Below are 17,533 nucleotides of genomic sequence, written 5' to 3'. Positions count from 1 at the left end.
GGAAAGTGGCAGCATCACAGAAACTTCAGTAGAAGTTCTTCAGGAGAAGTTTGTGTAGCATAAAGTCAATATAGCGAAAAAGGAAGGTGGTCTATACCTCTAAGGGTCAGCTCTTGTCAAACGGTAAAGGGAATCTCAATATCCAATTAACTTTAACTGCACTTTAATCTCCTACAGAACATTCCAGTAGCTGACATTGCAATCAAAACATTCCACTGTCAAAGCATAGCTAAAAATAGCAAGCTTTAATTAGCCTCTGCCACATCTGCATGACCTTGGAACACTCTCATGCAAGTGAATCTGGGGGGGATTTTTTTTACAGCTCCTCACTACTCCTTTTGCCCTTGGTAGTTCATCTTCTCCTATTACCTTATCTATAACTAACAATGCGCTCTTCATTAACTGGAGACTTGTATGGTTGCCCCTGTAAGTGAAAAAATACGCAGCAAGAACAAGCTACACGTTGAAGGTTAGACACAGAAATTTTGGGCCTTGACTCCAGCCAATTTAACGTGAGTTTCAATGCATGCTCTGATTTTTGTGACTATATGTACATTTTCCCATAAACACAATAACTGAAGAATGGTCACAAAATATATTGCTTCTAAGGCATTGTAACACCAATACATTTGAATAATACTGCATAGTTGCAGGTAACATATAGAAAATTTGTACTTATAAATGCACCTTGATGTTATAGTATTTCAGTGCACCAAGTTTACATGAATACAATTTGCACATGCAATTTATGTGACTGATTTCTCCCTTATTCCTCTTTCTGCAAAGCATAATGGCACCCCTAAGTTACACACTTTCAACCCCCCCGATGATGTAATAAGTCATTAAAAAGTATTTCTTTCTCAAATGAAACTCTCTAAAATCTTGTAGTTTTCATCACCTTTCATCTGAACTCTTCCAAACGCTTCATCTCATCATATTATTTCCACTGACTATTCTCAAACTCAACTCACACCTGCCCTCTTTCTTTTCTTTTTCTTCTCAATCTTTATTCTCTGGAAAACATTATATCCCACCACCAGAACTATTGCAAATGTGGCAACAACCAACAATTGCTTCAAGACAAAACCTTTAAGTCATTTAGAATCAGCCCTACAGTTAGAATCAATGCACCAATTATGTACTATATATATATATACTATATATATATACTACTTCCCCAGCACTAATGCCTCGTTTAGGTCTAGCACGCTTTGTTCAAACAGGGTCATTAAGGTGTTCTACATGATAAATCTTGGGAAAAACTACACCTAAATAATATGTCCCATATCATCCTTTGGGCAGCTTAAAATAAGCATGTTCTCCACAGATAAAGTAAACTCCTGGCATAACATAATCCTCCCCATCTAGGTATAACTTAGAATTCCTTGGAACTTTAAAGGTATGATCCCACTCACTTTTCCCTGCAAATATATTGTCCACTTCAGATCTCTCCATCCAAATACACAATTTCCCTTTATGCTTCCAATCTACTGTAATGGCAGCTAAATTTCCAACTAATGGATGTCCAGTGTTCTTCTTTGTCCATTTATGTTGGATCCTAAAACTCTTGTCCCTTTGTGATCTAGCTTCTAGATCCTGTTTTCTGCTAAATTTAGAAACTTCTTCTCAACCTCTGTTAAAAAGCAAGTCAAGTTCTGTCAGTGTGCATAAACTGTATCTAATGTTGTAACAGATTTAAAGAATCTTGCAATTGTTTTCAGCTCCTGAGGGGTAGGAAGGCGATTCAGATGTTCAATTATAGGAATCTCTGAGAGAACTAAATTGAGGTTTGCGAAATTATAATAATAATTTCCTGTCCCATAAAACAAACTCAGTGAAAGGCTACAGGTAATCCCAAAGTTCACAGGACTCTGATGGTATGTAATACCCTCCTCAGTTGATGCAGGCAACTGCGTGCATATGTAACAATCCCTCACATCCATAGTATGTACATAGTCATAAATTAGTCTAAAATACACATTTGACGAATAATCGTCTCTTGAATCATCTTCATGTAAAGCCTTTTCATCTGAATTATAGGTGTTGCTAGTTCTAGTGCTTAATGTGTGCAGGGGAACTCTAGAAGAAAATGTAACCTATATTGTGGGGATAGGTGAAAAATACTTTCACTAATAGGACCACTAATACTATAAAGAAAACACGCAATACTGTACCTATGATGTATTTGTGTCTACTTTTCTGATTTGGCTCCATTATTTCTCAAACATCAGATCTACAATTGGGTGAAATGCAGCAGCAACAGAATTTGTTTGTTAATTCCACCTGTGCAAATGACAAAGTTCAAATGATTGTCAAAATATATATACAGATCTTTGTGGGACTTCCTTAGCCCTATTCTGTGTTTTTCTAAATCATAACCTTTTTGTCAATTCTCTCTCCCAATAAAAATAAATGCATCTAGTTATTACATAGTTCAAACTCATTGATGGAAATGAAAACTCATTGTACAGTTCAAGCACAATGTTCAGTTCATGAAGGTTCAGTTGAACTTGTATTGTGACCCCAACATTCCCAGAACCAATCAATCAATCAATCAAGGATTTATAGAGCGCACTACTCACCTGTTAGGGTCTCAAGGCGCTTGCAGGGGGGGGGAGAGCTACTGGTTGAAAAGCCATGTCTTGAGGCATTTCCTGAATGATAGGAGGTCTTGGGTCTGGCGGAGGTGAGCAGTAGAGAGTTCCAGGTCTTGCCGGCTGGGTGAGAGAAGGATCTTCCTCCGGCGGTGGTGCGACGGATGCGGGGGACGAGGGCGAGGTTGGCAGAGCAAAGGTTGCGGGTGGGGGTGTGGAAGGTGAGTCTGTCATTGAGGTAGGCAGGACCTGTGTTGTGGAGGGCTTTGTATGCGTGGATGAGGACTTTGAAGGTGATCCTCTTTGATACTGGTAGCCAGTGTAGGTCTCTAAGGTGGGGTGAGATGTGGTCGCGGCGTGGGACGTCTCGAATGAGGCGGGCAGACGCGTTCTGGATTCTTTGCAGCTTTGTTTGGAGTTTGTTTGTTATTCCTGCATATAGGTTGTTTCTGTAGTCCAATCAGCTGGTGACCAAGGCGTGGGTGACTGTTTTCCTTGGTTCGACAGGAATCCACTTGAAGATTTTGCAGAGCAAGCAGAGGGTGTTGTAGCAGGAAGAGGAGATGGCATTAACGTGCTGAGTTATGCTGAGTGTGGAATCCAAGATGAAGCCCAGGTTGCGTGCGTGGGTGGTGGGGGAGGGTGTGGATCCTAGGGGGGTGGGCCACCAGGAGTCATTCCAAGCTGAGGGGTTGGTGACAAAGATGAGTATTTCTGTCTTCTCTGTGTTTAACTTGAGGTGTCTTGATTCCATACAGCTGGCAATGGCATGAAGTTTGTTGTGGAGGTTGTCCTTTGCAGTTGTAGGGTCTTTCGTGAGGGAGAGGATGAGCTGAGTGTCATCTGCATAGTAGACTATGTTGATGTGGTAGGTTTGTGCGATGTTGGCCATGTAAACGTTGAAGAGTGTGGGGCTGAGGGAAGATCCTTGGGGGACACCACAGGTGATTCCAGAGGCTTCTGACACGAATAGTGGGAGGCAGACTTTCTGGGTTCTGCCCGTGAGAAATGACGAGATCCAATCCAGTGCCTTGTTGCAGATTCCAGCGTTGTGGAGGCGTGTGCGGAGAGTGTGATGACATACTGTGTCGAAAGCTGCGGAGAGTTCCAGGAGGATGAGTGCTGCTGTTTCTCCTTCGTCGAGCATGGTCCTGATGTCGTCTGTGGCAGCAATGAGTGCGGTCTCGGTGCTGTGTTTTTTGCGGAATCCGGATTAGGAGGTATCAAGTACCTTGCTGTCTTCCAAGAACTGGGATAGTTGACTGTTCACGTTTTTTTCGATGACCTTGGCTGGGAAGGGGAGGAGGGAGATTGGTCTGTAGTTCTTGCGGTCGTCAGGGTCTGCCTTTGGTTTCTTCAGCAGGGCGTTGATTTCTGCGTGCTTCCATCTCTCTGGGAAGGTGGCTGACTCGAAGGAGCTGTTGATGGTGCTGCAGAGATGGGGAGCGATGATGGTGTTAGTTTTGTTGAAGATATGGTGTGGGCAGGGGTCCGATGGTGATCCGGAGTGGATGGAGGCCATGGCGTTGGCGGTGTCTTCTATGTTGACGGGGGTCCAGGTGTGGAGGAAGTGGGTGTTGCTAGGAGCGTTGGGTTCGTAGGTGTTTGTAGTTAGCTGGTGGGTCTGGGGGTTGAAGCTGTTGTGGATTTCTTCTATCTTTTGACGGAAGTGGGTTGCGAGTGAGTTGCAGAACTCCTGTGATGGCGGGGGTTCGTTGGAGCAGGTCCTATGGGTGGAGAGCTCTTTGATGATGCCGAAGAGCTCTTTGCTGTTGTGAGCGTTGGTGTCAATGCGGTTTTTGAAGTTGGTCCTTTTGGTGGTGCGGATCAGTTGGTGATGTTTGCGTAGGGCATCCTTGAAGGCGACGTGATTGGAGTTGGTAGGGTCAAGGTTCCAGGTTTTTTCCATTCTGCGACATAGCCGTTTGGATTCCTGTAGGTCTGGGGTGAACCAGCTGGCCTTGATTCTGTGGGGGGTGTTTGATGGTTTTTTGAGTGGTGCATTGGCACAGTCTTCTATCCAGCGATGCAGGTTGGTGGCGGCTGTGTTGGGGTCTGGAGTCCCGGGGGGGAGGGGCCTGGGCAAGGGTGGAGATATTTTGCTCCAGCTGCATCGGGGGGTTGTGTGCAGTGGTGGTGAGTGACTGGTTTCTGGTAGGAGAAGTGGATGCATCGGTGGTCTGTCCAGCTGAGTTCGGTGGTGTGGCTGAAGGAGACGTGGTTGCTGGCTGAGAAGATGGGATCGAGTGTGTGGCCTGCTGAGTGGGTGGGTGAAGTGACGAGTTGCTTGAGGCCGAGGTTGGCGAGGTTGTCGATTAGGTTGGTGGTGTTGGCATCGCTGTTATTTTCCAGGTGGAAGTTCAGGTCGCCGAGGAGGATGTAGTCCATTGAGGCGAGGGCTTGGGAGCTGATGGTGTCGGTGTTGTCGTCGCAGAACTGCGGTCTTGGGCCAGGGGGTCTGTAGACCAGTGTTCCTCTGAGTGTGTTGTTAGCGTTGATGTGGATTTTGAAGTGGAGGTGCTCAGCGGATTTGATGGTCTTGTCGGAGTTGGTGGAGACTCTTATGGTGTTTTTGTGGACTATGGCGATTCCTCCTCCTGGTTTGTTGCTGCGGTCTCTTCTGGTGATCTTGTAGTTTTCTGGTATGGCTATGGCTATGTCTGGTTCCGAGGCTGAGTTCATCCAGGTTTCGGTGAGGAATGCGATGTCCGGCGAGTGTGTGGTCAGTAGGTCCCAGAGTTAAATTGCATGTTTGTGGACGGAGCGGGTGTTCAGCAGGATGCATCTTAGGCAGCTGTCTGTTGTTTTGATATGGTGTTCGAGGGTTAGGTTGCAGGTGAAGTTGCAGGCTTTGCAGTAAAGGGTCCTCTGGTGCGCATTGGTGTGGACTGGAAGCAGATAGAGGAGCGTCCTGGATTGAGGGCGTGGAGTTCGTCAGCAGTGTAATGGTGATTGGTGGCGCGGGGGTCTGGCGCTGGGCGTGGTCTTGGCGTGGACGGGCGCAGACGGACTTGCCTTTGGCGCACCAGCGGCGCATCCGCGCTGCGGCCGGCATAAGAGGGGAGTTGGGAGGGAGTGGCAGCTGGGAGGAGGGGGTAGATTGACCAATGGAAGGGCGGGGGTGAGGCAGGCGGGCCCCGAGGCAGGGAACCACGGGGAAGGCAAGAGAATGGAAAGAGACTAGAGGAGGGAGTGGTGCGGGGCCGCGGGGTGCAGTGGCTTACGAAGTAAAAAGCAAAAAATGCACGGGGAGTTTAAAAAGGATACCAAAAAGAGGATGGCAGCTGGCAGTAGGTAGGTGACGAGGACGCAACCTACCTGCTAGAACTCTTTATGTGCATCATTTGAAAAATATGTTCAGTCAGGGGAGGAGTACCTCTGACTGGGCACTCTTGTTCTCTTTGATATCCTCACTGTCACACTCTCACTTTCACTCAGTTCAGAGTTCTCAGGATCTCCAGGTATTGTTTGCAGTACGTGCTCTTTAGGCAAACGCAATTGCACTCTTTCTTGTCTCCTGGGCCATCGATCTCCAGCTCCCCCTTGCTTTCTCACAGCTCTAGGTCCTTAGTCAGGGTCTGGTTCAGATACTGATTCATGCACCACCACAGAACAAAGAGCCAGCTTCCTCAGTTTCGACTTCAGCTTCAGCAATGACTTGTTCCAGACCCCTCACAATGATCAAATGAAATTGCAGACTCTTCTTGACCCCAAACAGCTTGTCTGATCTGCTCCACTTGTCTCTCTGTAACCAGCGCACTTCTGGAACAGGTGTAGTCATATCAAGGGAACATTCGGCTTTGTAATTATAGAAAGCGTGGCTCCAGTTGGGAGGACCTCCACACTTCACTGCAGTTGTTGCAACTAAGATGATTACTTTGTATGGCTCATGCCAAGGGGTTCCAAACACGTTTTCTGTGCATCTTTTTTCACCAGTACTCAGTCGGTGGGACAAAGGTCATGCTGATGTGGAGTACTTGTAGACACCTCAACCTGAAGAGACACAGAATGCACCATGTCAGCCAGGCCTCTGCAATAGTCAAGGACCACATCATCAATAATGTTCACAAGTGTATTCACAGGAATCACAGGTAATCTCATCTCCTTCCCCATAGTGATCTTGTGAGGGAGATAGTCCAGTCTTTCGATCTGCTACTCACCAAAAGACTCATCAACACAAGAGGCAAAACGTCAGGCCATTTCAGAGACATTGAAGCATACACCTTTGCCAGTCTGGATTTCAGCGTACCATTTACTTTCTCCACCACACCCGAAGCCTCAGGTCTGTAACTACAGTGCAATTTTTGTTCTACTTCTAATGCTGAGCATAGAAACCTTAGGATCCGATTATTAAAATGAGTCCGGCGATCTCATTCCAGAGAGGTCGGAAAGCCAAACCTGGGTATGAGCTTCCTCAACAACAGCTTCGCTACAGTAAAACTGTCATTTCTTCTGGTTGGGTACGCTTCAACCCAATGCGAGAAGATACGATCACCAAGACATATCTCAACCTGTTACACACAGGCATCTCGATAAAGTCCAGCTGCATTCTTTCGATTGATCCTCCTGATCTCCCTATGTGAGTCAATGTGACTGCAGTTGTCTTCCCAGCATTATTCTGTTGGCACACAATACATCTGTCATACAAAGCTTCTGCCATCAATCTGAATTTAGGATTAAACCAGGACTGCCTAAACAACCTCACATGGCATCCCTATGAACATGAGCTGGGCCATGGAAATGTCTAGCCGTTTGTGGTAATCCAGTCAGCTGTTCCAAGGGGTAGGAACAACATGGGTGCTTCTCCTTGATGAATGGACGACTACAGGAGACGCCCACCCTAAACAGACCATAGGCAAAGTGGCCTCTAGTCATAGCAGGTGGATCTGCTTGAGTATTAAAGAAAGAGAGGTAGGTCAACACTGCATCTTAATCTTTCTCCTTCCTTGAATAATGGTGAAGTTTGTATAGATTTGCTCTCATGAATGCTTGAGACCATCATAGGTTGTGAGAAGGGCAGAAACATGTTGGCACAAGTAGAGGTACATTTGGGACATAATACCCATTGACGTCCTCTGATAAATACCTTTATGGTATTATTTTGGCCATATCCAGGGTACCACCTGAATAAAAAGGTTACTTTGTGGTTTACCCAGAGATATATATAGACAATCATCTGGATCTGAGTTCAATCTTGAGCAAGAGTAATATCTAAGCACTCCCTTAATATAGTCTCTCTTGAGGACAAGTCCGCCTGGGTAGTACTATCTTATCAGGGTGGGACAAGGTGGCTGATGATGAGGCATGTCACGTTATGTGAGTGAGCCCACTTTGTCCAATTCTTTGGCATAGTGATAGAATAACAGGTTCTTTAGTGAAGAACCTGTTCTAACTTTGGCTACCATGCACTTTGTGTGTTGAGAGTATAGTAGACGCAAACGCGGGACTCATTCGGGCCTCAGTTTTTTTTCTCCCTCTGTGTATAATATAGCCATTTGGGATAACACACTATTTGGCAATGCTGGTCTTCCATCCATTAAAACCCAAATGTCATCATCTCTCTTAACACAAACTGCTCTGACTCAACTTTGCTGTGCCTCTTCTGACACTTCCACTTGAAGCGTTTTTACCTCTTACCAGGTATTAGCTATAATCAACATAAGGTTGTAGTTAGTCCCATTCATTCCTTCATTGGTATACTCCCCATTGAAGGTAAAAACATTATGTGCACAATACTTTGCAACCTCATCTGCATAGTCATTGCCCAAAGTCATGTGATCAGTGACAGTATGATGTGCAGAGCATTTGACCACTGTGACTTGCTTAGGCAACTGCAATGCGTTGAGGAGGTTTCTCACTTGTTGCCATTCCAGACTGAAGATCCAGAGGACGTCATAAACTCCTCCTATGGGACCACAGTTATCCGAAGTCATGAACAACGCCATACTGACTGTCAGTGAAGATCGTCACTTTCAATTAATCAGAGACACAGCATTCTGTAGTAAGAACAATCAATTCAGCAACTTGTGCAGAGAATACTCCTTAAAGACAGGAAGCCTCCGTTACTCTTGAAAGTGAGCAGACAGCATAAGCTGCTCTTAAGTTCCTGCCACTGTCTCGTAAACATGAACCATCTACATAAAGTACAAAATCAGATTCAGGTAATGGTTTATCTGGCATGTCTGGTCTTGGCTTGGTGCACAATTCAATAACACTGAGACAATCATGGTCCACCTCACATTCGTCATTATTTCCATGATCAGGTACGGGTAGTAACGTAGAAGGATTGAGGACACCACAGAGTTTGACAGTCATGTTTTCGGTAGCCACTATGATTTGTTCATATTTAGTAAGACGGCTGCTTGTCAAGTGCTGGGTTCTGGTCTTTGTCAACAATAACTCAACTGAATGAAGAACATACACAGTTAGCAGATGACCCATAACAATATTTTCACATCTCTCTGTACTGATGCTCAAGGAAGCCACAGCTTAGAGACAGCTGGGCAAAGCAAAATATATGGGATCTAATGTAGCTGAAAAGTATGCCACAGGCCTCCTGTCATTTCCGTGGGTTTGTGTAAGCACTGAGAAAGTACAGCCCTTCCTCTCACTGCAGAAAAGTGCAAATGACTTGTAATCAGGCATTACCAGTGCAGGGGCATGACAGAGACTTTCTCTCAATTCTAGGAAAGAAATCAAGCAATCATTATCCCAGGGTAATGGATCAGCCAAATCCCTGTGTGTCAGCCTCTGTAAAGGCTTGCCCACTAGGGAAAAGATAGGAATCTACCGACAACAGTAGCCCACCATTCTCAAAAATAACATCACTTATCTTTGCGTAGTTGATGGATTCATTCTCCGAATGGCTGAAATTCTCTCATGTGACATTTTCCTTGCTCCTTTTTCAGTGTGATGACCAGCATATCAGACTTATTTTTGACAATACTGCAACTTTCCTGGGGACACTTTGGCCCTGATTTAGATACTGGCAGTAATGGTTCCACTGTCTAGTTTTCTACTGAAATTCTGTTTTCTGCCGTGATGGTTCACCCGCCATATTCAGATGTTGGTGGTCCCATACACTTTAAACCGCCTGAGTCCCGCCGACTCTGCTAAGCATTCCCATCTGTGTTGATGGCACCATAAAAAAGTGTGGCTGATGGAAGGACTCCTGCCACACTTACCACCGAGCAGATTTGGATGTGCCTTACAGCCAATCAAAAAGTGGCATCTGACCTCCACTTCTCAGTTGGTGGACTGGGGGAAAGGGTGGTGAAAACTCACCTATTCTCCTGAGTCTATTTCCGTTTCTGGCTGTGCACAGCTGGACACGACCCTGCATCGCTGCTGCCACAGGACCATGGTGAAAACAAGACCTGCCCGTCGCTGGACACAAAGGTAAGCAACGAGCATTGGCTAAGTATGTGGGAGGTCACTGCACATGAACACAGGACTACTCCAGACATATACATGTCACAGTAGTTTTTTTAAAATTTCTGTGACATGGATATGTCGGGGACACACGTGGGTCAGACACAGATGGGGACACACTGGTACACCACACATATCACACACATACACAGCTGTCATTATGGCACCAGTATTAATTGCCAAATAAATGCTGGCACCACAACCATGGTATAATCACGCTTGTCAACTGTGTCCATGTGTGCACATTGCAAGGGGACTTGTACCTGCCATGTTGTGCATCGAGTTGTATGTGTGATCAGTACGTGTACGTGTGTGTGTGTGTGTGTGGGCAATGAGATGGGCTGGGCGAGGTAGAGGGAAATGAAGTGGGTGGTGTAGTTGTGTCAGTATGTGTGCCACTTGCATATGATGTGGATGTTTTTTGTATGTTGTTTTATCTGTTGTATTGCTGTATGAATGTCGTTGGGTGGCAGGCATATTTGTGATGTGTGTAGTTGTGCTTTTGTGTGTGTGTGTGCTTGTGTAGATGAGTGTGTAACTGTTGTGGTTGTGTCGTGTGTGGGTGCAGCATCAATAGTGTGTGTATGTTGTGTCATGGATGTATGTCAATGTGTGTTTTGGCATGTGCAGATTGTGTTGTGGTGGAATGGAAATGGATAATGGTATGTATGTGGTGTGTTGTGTTGTGTGTGATACAGGGGATGCATATGTCAAGGGTAGAGTGTGTGGGGGTGTGTGTGTGTATGTGTGCGTGTGTGTGTGTGTAAGACTTATCTCCATTCCAAAGAAACTGCCATTGTCCGATGTCCATTGGGTCCAGAAATGTTCTCCTTCAGTCAGAAAACCGCCAGCAGTACACCACCTATACAACTGTAACATCTAAATCCAGGCTGCAAGAGTGATGAGTGTAGCATGAAGGCACTTCAACAAAATAAAGGAACGAGGTGTGTACCTCTTTAAGGGTCTGCTCTAGTCAAAGGGTAAAGGGAATTTAAATCTCCAATTAACTTGAACTGCACTTTAATCTCCTATGGAATATTCTAGTAGCTTACATCACAGCCAAAACTTTCAGTTATCAAAGCGTAGTTATAAATTACAACCTTTAATTAGCCTCTACCACATCTACATGATCTGGGATCACTATTGTGCAAAGGAATCTGGAGGGAAGTTCTTCTCTACAGCACCTTGCTACTCCTCTCGTCCTTGGCAGTTCTCCTTCTCACATTTCCTTATCTATAAAAATGTGCTCTTCGTTAACAGGAGACTGGTACATTGCATTGCAAGTAGAAAAATACACAGCAAGAACAAGCTACATGTTGATGGTTGGATACAGAAATATTTGGGCCTTGACTCCGGGCAATATAAATGAGTTTCAAGACACATTCTGATTATTGTGTCTATACATAAATTTTCCCATAAACACAATAAATAAAGTATGATTATAAAATATATAGTTTCTAAGGTGTTATAACACCAATGCATTTTGAATAATGTTGCATAGATGCGGCTAACATATATCATTTCTAAGTTTCAACTCATAGATGCATCTTAATGTTATAGTCTTTCAGTGCACCACGTTTATATAAATACAATTTACACATGTAATATATGTGGCTGATTACTTCGGTGTTTTTCTTTCTGCAAAGCATAATGACACAGCCAAGTTATGCTCTTTCAAACACAGGGGAGTGCTCAAATGAAAACAACACCAGTTGAACACTAGTTGAATAAATGTAGCAGAGTTAAAAATAGAAACCAGTGCATCAAAATGTTCATTACTGCATTTTAATGAATATTCAGGCGATTAGTGAGAGAAGAAGAGGATCGTGTATTTTAATTGTGACTCAGAAAGGGAAATGAGATGTCCCTGTGCATTGTGAGACTATCATGAGAGCACTTGCTGTGTTCCGTAACGTAGGATAACAGTTGAAATCGAAGCACAGCAATATAAAAAGCTAGAAAAAGAGCATGTGTACAATTTTAATCTGTGACTCAGAAAGGGTATTCCTGTGCTTTGGAGACTATTTTACTCACTAAAACGTTTGGTTAAGTACCATGTCGAATGTCATTTTTCAATGCGACAAAAAGTGGAAATGAGCACATAAAGCTTCTTTTGAAATTAAACTTCACTGAATAATAGAGGTTGATAAACCAAGAAAGCAAAAAGGCTGCATGAGATGGTGCGACTTTGATTTGGAGTGTTTCATAAAAAGTACAAATTAAATATCAATGAAAACTCGATGGTTTAAAATGCAGGGAGATCATGAAAATAATCTACATAGCGAGGGAGTAGCTTGAAAATATAAAACGCTAATAAATACATGTTGTAAAGCTTGTATTCAGCGCTGCTAGAGTGCACGAGTTTTTAGAAACCCAGGTAAACCCAACTTTTCTCAGCTCATCACAGGGGTGGGGTCCTTTCTGACACCATCCCCTGTGGTAACTTGGAAAAAAGTGGGTGCTTGCTTGCAGCCTGTGACTGACAATCTGCCCTGGGAAATAGAGGGCTCATGCCCTAAAAACCCAGGGCTGCTTCAAAATATGAGGATGATGCTCGTCATTAGAGAGCGGTCTCTTGAAACATCTATAATTACAGTCAAGGGCTGGTGCTAGGTCAGCCCGGCCTGCTAAAGAAAATAAATAAGAGTTAGCACATGCGCACTAGCGCATGTGCCTCAGTGGAAGGTGCCTGGCTGCCTGTCCTGCCACTCGTGTCTGTGAAGAGGAAAGAAGGAAAGTCAGCCAGGTACTGAGGGCAATACCCGACAGACACAGGCTTTGTTTTATTAGGAATAGTAAATGTTTTGTAGTTGGTAGTTGCTTTTAGTAATTACCATCCGCATACCTTACGAAGCTGCTAGCTGGGTGGGCGGACCCCTGACTGTCTCATTCAGGAGCCTTTACTGCTCTATGGGCTGTTTAGGGCCTATTCGAGAGGTGACCTATATGTATTAAAAAGGAAGGGTGAGGCCTGGTAAAAGGTTTAAAACTCAATACACCGGCTGTAATGGCAGGCCTAAGACATGTTTAAAAAGCCTACTTAAGTGGATGGCACAGTGAGTGCTGCAGGCCCACTAGTAGCATTTAATTTACAGGCCCTGAGTACCTGTTTTACCACTTTACTGGGAGGGACTTACAAGTAAATTACATGTGTCAGTTGGGTGCAAACTAACTTCAACATATTTAAAGGTAAGAGCTCAGGCACTTTACCATTGGTTAGCAGTGGTAAAGTGTGCAAAGTCCTAAGGCCAACAAAAACGAATTGAGCAAAACAGGAGAGAAGGCAAAATGTTTGTGGGAAGACCAAACTAAGGCTCACAGGTCTAACATAAGCATAACAAAAAGTCCTGCAACTGCAGTGTGTGGCCTATAGGTATGCTGTTAATATTTTGACATTTTCATCTGCATTTAAACATATTTATTTAACTCATCTTAGTGGTATTTATCAATTTCTATTTTGTAATGGGTGAAAAAATGAAGTTGCACTTGTAGATTTCCACATTTGTTCAAGATATGCAATTCACATATTGATGTCTGTAGCATTTTTGTGTGCCGATTATCATTTACAATAAAATACTATAGTCCCTTGAACATACAAGCATTGCAATACTAACACATGTGTATATATAAGCAGTGCAAGACATTAGGTTGTTAGTTGACTGGGGTGTGAGTCCTGGTCAAGAAACAGCCACAATCCCTTGGAGGGTGAACCAGAAAAAGTCACTAAATTAACCCGTGCTTAACCCTGGGTAGATTGGCATAAAACACAGTCAGGCTTAACTTAAAGTCATTGTGTAAAGTATTTATTCAGCACAGAAACAGTAATGTAGTGAAAACATCATGCAGGAAAAATCTCAAGCAACTTATGACAATGGAATAAATATTAATAAATTATTTGATAAAACAGGAGTTATGAATGTTAAAATATTTAGTGAAAACTAGCACCTAAATAGTCAAAGCACCAACCGTAGACCTACAGTTGCGCAAGACTGGGTCAAAGTCAAAAGTTATGGCTGACTGTGATGGAGCTTAGTTCAGATACAAGAAGTAGATCGGGTTCGGTCATCGCTTACCATTCTTGAAGAAAAAGTTCTGAGAAGGAAAAGTTCAGTGGAGAAAGGCTGCAAGAGGTGTCAAGGAGGGAGCGTTGTCGTCAGAGAGCCTTGGGTCGAAGATGCGATGGAGATTGGTACATTGAGACTTAGTCCCTGTAATGAAAGTTGATAAACTCCAGCTGGATGATGCAGAGGGCTGTAGCCGAAGACAGCTTTAAAAGGACAGATACCCTTTTGGTGAAGGACAGCTGAATCGAAAACTTGATTGGAGAAGCTGCAAAGTCAATCCAACTGGTGATGCACGTCGGGTGTATAGACAAGCATGTTGGTCCTGCTCTCCTCCTGGTTCTCAGAGCAGTTTTAGGCCAAATTTTATCTATGTCCTCAGTTTTGGAAATTGGCCATCTGAGCACCTTTATCACCACAGCCAAGAGTCCAGCACTGGTGAAAAACCTCTTGGGGGTTCAGGACTCACTCAGGCTGGGTCCATTTTAAGTTCAAGATGGGAGGGAGCCTTTAATGTCCCTGTCGCTAGGAAGAGGGGTCCAGCAAACAAGCCCTTGGAGTCCCAGGAGTCCCTTCTGGTAGTCCTGGATGCAGATGAAGATGTAGGTCTAAACAGCAGGGCTGGCCTCTGAGGTTTCAAAGCAGGCTTCAGGCAGCAAAGGGGTCCTTCCAAATACAACAGTAGTCTGGTAGAGGAGACAATGGACCACAGCAGCAGTCAGTCCTCTAGAAGTCCTTCCACAGGCCCAGGCCTGAACTAAAGAGTGGGTTTGAAGGTCATATTTTATACCTTGGTGCTCCTCTGGAAGGTGGGAGAAGCTTCTGGAAAGGTTCTTTGAATAGCATGGAATTTCCTGACTCCCCTGCTCCAAGCTGGCTACAGTAGAAATACAGGGTCGGTAGGTCCTTTATGTGAAGGCACAGCACAGGATTTCCAGGCATAAGTGGGGCTGTGCTTAGCTCCCACCCCCAATCCTGCCAGCAGATGGCCCATTGAGGCGCACCTAATCCCTCTATTGTGTGACTGTCTGGGTGAAATTCACAAAGTCTAACTGTCCTACACCAAGGGCCTCATTCTGACCCTGGCGGACGGCGGAGGCCGTCCGCCAGGGTACCGCCGCTGAATGACCGCACCGCGGTCAAAAGACCGCGGCGGCCATTCAGACATTTCCTCTGGGCCGGCGGGCGCTCTCCAAAAGAGCGCCCGCCGGCCCAGAGGAAATGCCCCTGCAACGAGGACGCCGGCTCAGAATTGAGCCGGCGTAGTTGCAGGGGTGCGACGGGTGCAGTTGCACCCGTCGCGTATTTCAGTGTCTGCTTAGCAGACACTGAAATACTTTTCGGGGCCCTCTCGGTGCCCGTGCCCATTGGCATGGGCACGGCAGGGGCCCCCAGGGGCCCTGCGGCACCCCCTACCGCCATCCTGTTCCTGGCGGGCGAACCGCCAGGAACAGGATGGCGGTAGGGGGTGTCAGAATCCCCCATGGCGGCGCAGCTTGGGGGATTCTAAGGGCAGCGGTAAACCGGCAGGAGACCGCCGGTTTGCCTCTTCTGACCGCGGCCGAACCGCCGCGGTCAGAATGCCCTGCGAGGCACCGCCGGCCTGTCGGCGGTGCTCCCGCCGACCCTGGCCCCGGCGGTCTTAGACCGCCGGGGTCAGAATGACCCCCCATGTCTTGTGACCCAAGGTAGGCTGCAGGCACAAAGGGCTAAGGGCAAGAGATTGGCATATTCACAATTGTAATGGAATATCCTATTTTACAATCAAAGAAGGTTTACTATCACAGTTTCATAGGTATCAAACATGAGAAATGTACTGCTCCCAATTAGGAATTATACTTTAAATGTAATAAGGAATCCAAATGTTATTCCTTGACAGGATAGACCTCACAATAATGGAAAACAAATTTAGGAGTATTTCACTATCAGGACATGTAAAACTTAAAAGTACATGTCAAACTGTTTAACTACACATCACCCTGCCCTTTGTGCTACCTAGAGCCTACCTTATGGATGCTCATGGACCTACCTTATGGGTGACTTATATGTAATAAAAAGTAAAGTTTAAGGCTTGGCGAGGGAGTCAATTGCCAAGTTGACATGGCAGTTTAAAACGACATTCAGGCTGCAGTGGCAAGCCTGAAATATGTTTCAAAATGGTACTTAAGTTGGTTGCACAAGTGACACAGGTCAACCAGTAGCATTTACATTACAGGCCCTGGGTATATGGGTATATGGTACACCACTCTACAAGGTAATTACAAGTAAAGTAAATATGCCAATTGGGTATAAGACAATCAAACCATGTTTTAGGGAGAGATCATAAGCACTTTAGCACTGGTTAGCAGTGGTAAAGTGCACTGAGTCCTAAGGTCAACAAAAACTAATAGAGCAAAAAAGTGGAGGGTAGAGGCAAAGGTTTTGAGGTGGACCCCCTGTCGCCACATCCTCCAACATTTTTTTATGTTGTTGATGGTGCTGATGTCGTCCTGCGGCTACCACAAGAAGGTAATATTTATGTAAATGAACCCTGCTGGGCATTATGCAGTGCTACCTTCAGGAGAGGAGTGAAAAACTAATGAGCAACTTTCCTGCTACTGTGAAAAGAGCGGATTTTCCTTTTTGGTGTGCGGCATCTCATGACTCCTTTTGTTTTTATCAGAGGAGCCTTTAGGTTTGGGGGCAGCTCAGGACACCAACCCTCAACTGCACCCACTGTCCCCTTGGCAGTCATCCTTCTTTGCTGGCACAGGAGCTGTGAGCTTGCTCCTCCCCTACCAGCTCCATGTAGGCAGGGAGCTCTTTTTGTTGTGGTTGCTCTGCTCCCACAAGACATGAGCACGAGGAGTGGGAGTGTGCCCACCACTGCTTTGTGGGAGCGCATTGGCACTCCTCCTGCTTTCGCCATCACTGAGGACCTAGAGAAGGGGTCCTGGGCCACCTTCCTCTTTCTCAAGGGAGTGCAACGATACTCCTCTATCCTCTTCTTCCATATGGGCTCAGAGAGTGGGTCCCAGGCCCATTCCTTTCTTCTAGGGAGGAGCATGATAGAGCTCCTCCTTCTCTTTTCTTGGTGGGGAACAGAGAGCTGGACCCCCTGATGCCACGTCCTCCACCCCAAGATCAGCTTGTGGAAGATCACCTTGTGCTCTTGCAGAGGGAACTACTGGCCTTTCTGGTCAAAGAAGCCTTCAAGAAAGTGCCAGCATCCAAAGTAGGTCATGGTTGATATTCCTGCTACTTTCTTCTGGTGATGAAGATTCCTTCTTATCTTAGGCTAGCGCCCTCTCAATAACTTCTTGAAAAAGGAAAAATTCAAGATGCTAACTCTGTCTCAGGTCTTATTTGCACTCGACCTTGGAGACTGGATGGTAGTGCTGGGTTTGTAGTATGCCTATTTCCACATTCCCTTCCTGCCTGCCCCAAGGCATTGCCTGTGGTTGACGT

At 45.3% G+C, this 17,533-nt stretch overlaps 1 protein-coding gene across 2 annotated transcripts in view; it reads left to right on the top strand.

Annotated features, from left to right (window-relative positions):
* The window catches only part of CDHR2 (cadherin related family member 2), a 497,387-nt gene that overhangs the window by 423,425 nt on the left and 56,429 nt on the right, over nt 1–17,533 (top strand). The gene's annotated exons all lie outside the window — the stretch shown is intronic.

Source organism: Pleurodeles waltl, chromosome 7 (assembly GCF_031143425.1).
Source record: "Pleurodeles waltl isolate 20211129_DDA chromosome 7, aPleWal1.hap1.20221129, whole genome shotgun sequence".
Lineage (NCBI taxonomy): Eukaryota > Metazoa > Chordata > Amphibia > Caudata > Salamandridae > Pleurodeles > Pleurodeles waltl.
The sequence above is the reverse complement of the archived record's forward strand: the minus strand, read 5'-3'. Positions and strand labels throughout refer to the sequence as shown.